This window comes from Uloborus diversus, chromosome 2 (genome assembly GCF_026930045.1).
Source record: "Uloborus diversus isolate 005 chromosome 2, Udiv.v.3.1, whole genome shotgun sequence".
NCBI classification, from domain to species: Eukaryota; Metazoa; Arthropoda; class Arachnida; order Araneae; family Uloboridae; genus Uloborus; species Uloborus diversus.
In genome coordinates, this window is record NC_072732.1 from 182,356,785 (window position 1) to 182,362,784 (window position 6,000).

The 6,000-nt window shown below is 34.8% G+C and overlaps 1 protein-coding gene across 1 annotated transcript in view; it reads right to left on the reverse strand.

The window, feature by feature from the left end:
• The window catches only part of LOC129216191 (uncharacterized), a 38,370-nt gene extending 37,810 nt beyond the window's left edge, over positions 1-560 (reverse strand). Inside the window, exon 1 of the mRNA XM_054850372.1 lies at positions 417-560. The gene's annotated coding sequence lies outside the window, so the exon portion shown is untranslated. The remainder of the gene's footprint in view (positions 1-416) is intronic.
• Between the last annotated feature and the right edge of the window lie 5,440 nt (positions 561-6,000).

The following is a 6,000-nucleotide window of genomic DNA, read 5'->3' on the forward strand; positions in this document are numbered from 1 at the left end:
TGTTAATAAACATCATTGGTAATATTTAAAATTGTAGACAGAACCTAAAACTTTAAACACAGACAGCTTTAAAATGAGGGGTAAGTTATGAAATTTGATAAAGGAATAAGGAAGATTTTGTGTGGTGACAGAAATACAGGCTAGAGAAATAATATACGAGATTATGTATAAAATACATGTGTGAGGGGGCCCCAACACTTCTAATGCCTATGGGCCCCGAAATCCTTAATCCGGCCCTGCCCCCCCCCCCCCCCCCCAATCCTTGTTATTGTTGCACCCCCAAAATTTTCGACCAAAATCCGCCTATGCACACACAGGAAGTGTTACACGTATAACTAAAAACAAAAACTAACATTTAATAAGTACACAAGTTCTTTGATTAATATTTTCAAGAATAAAAGACAAAGAAGATTTACCTTGCTTTCGTTCATGTTTATTCAAGATACAAAAACACAATGAACAAACGATAATATTTTAAACAATTGATCAACACGTCTCAAATATTCAAAATAAAAACAGAATACATGACATGCTCTTCAAGTATAATAGACAGCGCAAATCTTCCCAACTTCCCAGTGCGAAATAGAGCGCCAAGCTATTAATTATTCCTGACAAACTCGCCAAGCATTGGTCACGTGTTGCGGTATTTGGAGGATTCCGATTTTTACTGAAACGGAAGTATACCAACGAAATCTCTCTTCCATTGCTTATTTTATAACTAGCGGTACCCACACGGCTTTGCCCGTAGTAGAAAAATTAAAAGGTTATTTTTTCGTCAGTATATTTACAAATAATGGATGATGAAGGGGGGGGGGCAGGAGACCCGTGCTCCCCCTAAAGTATGAATTTATTTAACTATTTTATTCATTATTTTTTAATTGACTTCTCTATAGCATTTTTATATAGTTAATTAAAAAGAACATAAAACACAAGGAGCATATATCTTAAATAAAAGCATTTTTGTTTGCTAAAGAAATAATACTGGAGTCAGAGGAGCAGAATACATTTAACTCGTTGGTTTCGAATTCAAGGGAACGCAATATCGCGATTTGTTCATTAACACTTCTTTGATGGAATCAATAATTCACATGCTCCAAAAAATTCGGAACTCCAGCGCTCGAATACGCTACCTTGCGGTGATTTACAAAACTGCCGATGAAACTAAAACATTGTCACGTTGCGTTCCACGTGTGTCTGTTGACGTAAACACAGGCAGTTTGTTCTGAGTATTTATTAACGCAATCGATGAGTCTTAGTTTGCTTTCAGCTACAGAAATTAATTTGTCCCTTAGTAGTATTCTCGAGCTTCTCAAAATAATGTTAGTTTTCCTTATTAAGCGAAAACTGGATTAACAAACTTGGATAACGTTATACAAGGTAAAAAAATTTGATTGTTTTGTATGAATTTGTAAGAATATGAGTTTTTTTTAATCTTAAATTAATTTAACTAACCATCTTTTACAGCAGCATTTAGTTGGAATGGACGGTATGCAAAATATTTTCCTGAATATATTCGCAACTCCAACGAACTATAGGGGGCACTGCAGTCACTGTCTAATGGCGGACTTAAAAACTAAAGCAAACGTACATGGTAACGAAGAAAATGCTAAAAGTGTTGTGATTTTTGTTCGTACGTATGATTTTTTCGCTTTATTCTTTTTAAATTAATTTTCAAAGTCTTGTGAATATTCTTGCCCACGTAGAAAGAAATGAGAATTCAAGAAGCATTACTAAACGTCAAAGATTAATGCAAACTACGTAGTTCGTAGTTCTAAGCAGCTATTTCCACGATGTTGAATTCAATATTTATCATTTCTTGATAAAACTAAATAATAATTGTGGCCTGACAAGAATAACAATTAATGCTAGAAAATTCAATATGACATTATCGAAAGAAGATGATACTTTTTTGCCTTGCTTGGCTAGCGCTTTTTGTTTTGCATTTGTTTGCTGAGTTATTTCTCTCAAATTCCCAAATCGGTTAATTTAAAAATTTTCTGTTTCGATTTTTCTAATTTCTGAGTTACGATTTAATTGTTATCTCAACTGTATTATGGCTTCAAGAACAAATCAGCAACCAGCAACTGTTTTGAAATTCACACAGAAATAGTCCTGAATTCTTCAATAAAACTTATACGTTCAATAGCTACGATTTTCTTAACTAAATAATATTTTATACTTAAAATATAAAATAATTTATAAAAACTCAAATGAGATATGGGTACTGTTTGACCACGGACTGTATGGAATTGGCAACCATCCAGTTAAGGCGACTCCATATGAATGAGGGGAAAAATAAAAATTTTATGCGCATATTCCCCTCATTTAAATGAGACTCTGCTTAATTTAGAGGCTAACATACATCTGCAAAATCTGACATCCCTGAAAACTAATAGATGCTTCCATTTCCGCGTGTAAACCGGATGTTTGCCTTTTTCCATACAATCCGTGGTTAGACAGTATATGGGTTTATTGAATAACCTTGCCTTCGACTGAGTTCCTGGGGGGGAGGGGCAGGATTTTTTTTTTTTTTTTAAGCAACATTAATTGTAATCAAGACTGGGTTTAGACTTAACACCGCCCAAAGCTATTTTAGGTTTTGAGTCTCTTTTGTAGTCCAGACAACCTTTTCTGCCGGTGGCGAAACCCCCCCCCCCCCTATGTGGGTATTTTTCCCCCTATGATACATAAGGTCATGCCTTTGTTTTTTGTGTTGCTTGCTGTCTTTTTGAATTGAGTTTTAGAGGAGGAAATGGCAACTGCAAGTAGGGTATAGAATATACCCACTTTTGGGGGTCCGGGGACAAACAAAAATTTCTCCCCCGGTGAAATTTTTGTAAAATAGATATAAAATTCTGCAATTTGAAACCTTAGGAGTAATCGGAACTACGAAAATTTCGGGGGAAAATAGGCACCCATACTCTTTTGCAAATTATGATAATACACAGTGAAAACTGTATTTGGGTCGATAAATCATCAACAGCAGTATTCAGAAAGAAAAAGCAAGAGAACAGATGATTATGCATTGTTATCTGCTTACATTGGCTGCCGGTTCAATTCAATTAGTTTTTGATCACGCCTAAAACCCACCCACAAATACAACAATGAATTAAATACAAAATGATCAAGAGTAAAAAATACTTTAAAAGAAATTGTGTACAGATTTCGAAAATAGAGTAACATGCTGCTCATTTGGACAATTCATAATTTATACACTTGATAATAAATAAAATTGAAGTACACTTTGCTTAGGAATTTCAAAGACTGATCTAATTTTTTTTCAAGGATCCGAGGACAATTAAGATTATTTAAGGCACTACATTTGCCCTTTCCAGTCTCTGAAATTTAGTACTAGATTGTACAGTTTTACAGAATCGTTCTAGCTTTGTAAGAGCTACTATTTTAAGTTTAAAAGAAAAAAAACTGTAGATTTACCAATACACCAAATTTTTCTTCAATTACAAGTAGTACAGAGAACGAAAAGGAATAGAAGTAATGTTTTTTTCCCCCGGGCTGAAGAACAGATTAACAATATGCAGAAGAAGTAAGATAAAAACAAGCAATACAAAAGAATTTCCAAAATACAGCATTCAGGATTAAAAACACAGCAAGATATGAGACAGGCGAGTCACGAAAAATTATCTCAAATATGTTACAAAAAAAGTGAGAACCATGATTTTTACATTTTTGCTGCAGGATATATTGCAAGTAGCTAAATTTGATGCAATTCGGCATTTTTTCCCGTACCCCCCTCCATTTGCTATAAATTTGAAAACTTACGATTTGTATCCACACTTGTCCCGATTTTCAAGATTTTCAAGCCCTTTAAAATGAAATTTCATTCTTCAAGAACTTTTCTTTTTTTTCTATTTTGGAAAAAATCATGAATATTTTGGGAGTTGAGGGCCTTCATCAAAGTGGGTGTCTAGTTTGTAGGTAAATCCGCTTTTTTTTTTTTTAATTTTTTTAAGATTTTGGGAAGTGTGTTGTTACTATGCATAAAGTCCTTCCAAGACTGGGGGGGGGCATTTCCTTTCCTCGCCCCCCCCTTAAATCCATTCATGTCATGACAATGTTCCTAATTAAAACCGCTCACTGTATAGCATCTCGATGACATTATATTGCGTTTAGAACTTAATTGGCTTGAAACGTTATAGATGTTTTATGTCCACACTCAAAGTATATTAATGCATAATATTTATGCACTTAGAAGTAGATCACTACCCTAAAGGGATTCTGAAAAAAAAAATGATGAAAGAAAAAAAAAAATTAAAAATTAAATAATGAAAACTTTGTTATTATGAAACATTAAATGTGGCGGGGGGTGCTATTTAAGTTCCCGGTTCCCCTCCAAAAGATTTTTCTGTATCCGCTCCTGTCCATGTTGTGGTAATTCGCTCGGTATTGCTGCAGAGGAATTAAATCTACTAATGGTGGCTTAGAATTGGAATTAAAAATATAAAAAAAATCGTCGAGAACAGAAGTCTGAAAACAATACGAGCATAATAGAGGAAGAAAAAAGAGCACAGAGCGTCTCGGAGACTTCCGAAGACTGTGAAGAAAGGCTTTTTTAAATGTGCAATTAGTTTACAAAGAAAATTGTCTTCATCATCAGACACCGACTTTATCAAAGTATGCTTTCCGAAAGCATATGTATAAGTTACTAAAAAAACCAACAGAACTCGCTTTAAGTTTGCCTGGAAAATTTGAAGAGTTTCTTCGATTTCTACAGGATTTCATCTTCATATCCTTACCTGATGACCATGGGATCACCTGGGAAGTTATACCCTTTCAAAAAAAAAAAAAAAGAATTTTCCAGATTTGTCCATGTATATTATATTACTTGAGGACGTACATAAAATGATTCCGAACGAATTGAAAACCTCCCCTTTTCTTAAAGTCGGTTAAAAACACTACTAACGTGCATAAAATTTTATGCGATTGGCACTAAAAACTAATTTTTGTCCCTCACTAGGGTTTATTTGTATGCTAATTTAATTAGAACCATTTAAATGTTATTAATGGTTTCGCAAACTAATTTATATTTCACTGAGGTACGAGTCACGTGACTCGTGATGTAAAAGTCACTTTTCTCTTTACTTGGCCCTGTTATAGATCAACACCACACTAGAAAGTGTATCTACTGTGGCGTTTTATCTATGAGGGATGCACATCCCCCCAAGAGGGGGCACCACCTTTAAATACCACAAAAGTCCCCTTCCACAGCTTCCCGTAAAAAAAAAAAAAAATATCCCTAAAAACTTCCATGCCAGAGTCTGCACCATGACCCTGAATGTCAAACTTGGCCAGAAAATATTATCATATTATCATGCTACGGCGCGAGTTTCATCGTTGATGACGTCAAAGCGTTACTCAATCAGTGAATTCGCTAAAGCATGCAAATGAGGATTACAATTTTTTTTTTCTTTTCCCCCTTTTTTATGATGTCATAAAAAAAATCTTGAAACTGAGAAGCATTTATGTACCGCAATCCGCATATTGACATTTCATGGGCGGAGTTGAGGGGGGGCTTAAGGGGGCTAAGCCCCCCCAGACAATCTATTAGCCCCCCCAAACGGAAAATAAGAGTATCAAGCGAGGTTAAAAGATTTTTTTTTAATATATGTATGTCTAAAACAAATTATTTTCGCTCTTCCAAAAATTTTTTTTAACAGTTAAGATTCATTTTTGTTCATCAAACACTCTGCGAGACTTTTCCTCTTTCACTTAAGGTATACTCTTCTTATTTCTTTCATAGTGCATCCATTACGGATATCGAACGGTGCTGCCTACCGAATTATTTTGCTGGAATACAAAGTAATGCACGAGCGGAATTTAATTAGACCAGACTCTTTTATTTTTAGCCCCCTCCCCTCCCCCACCAAAAGGAATCTACAAGACCCCATACACCCACTTATTTATCTTACTGCTTATTCCCTCTTCCTCTCAAAGTTACGACTTTCACGGAACCCCTTAAATGATTTGCGTAGTTCTTAATAT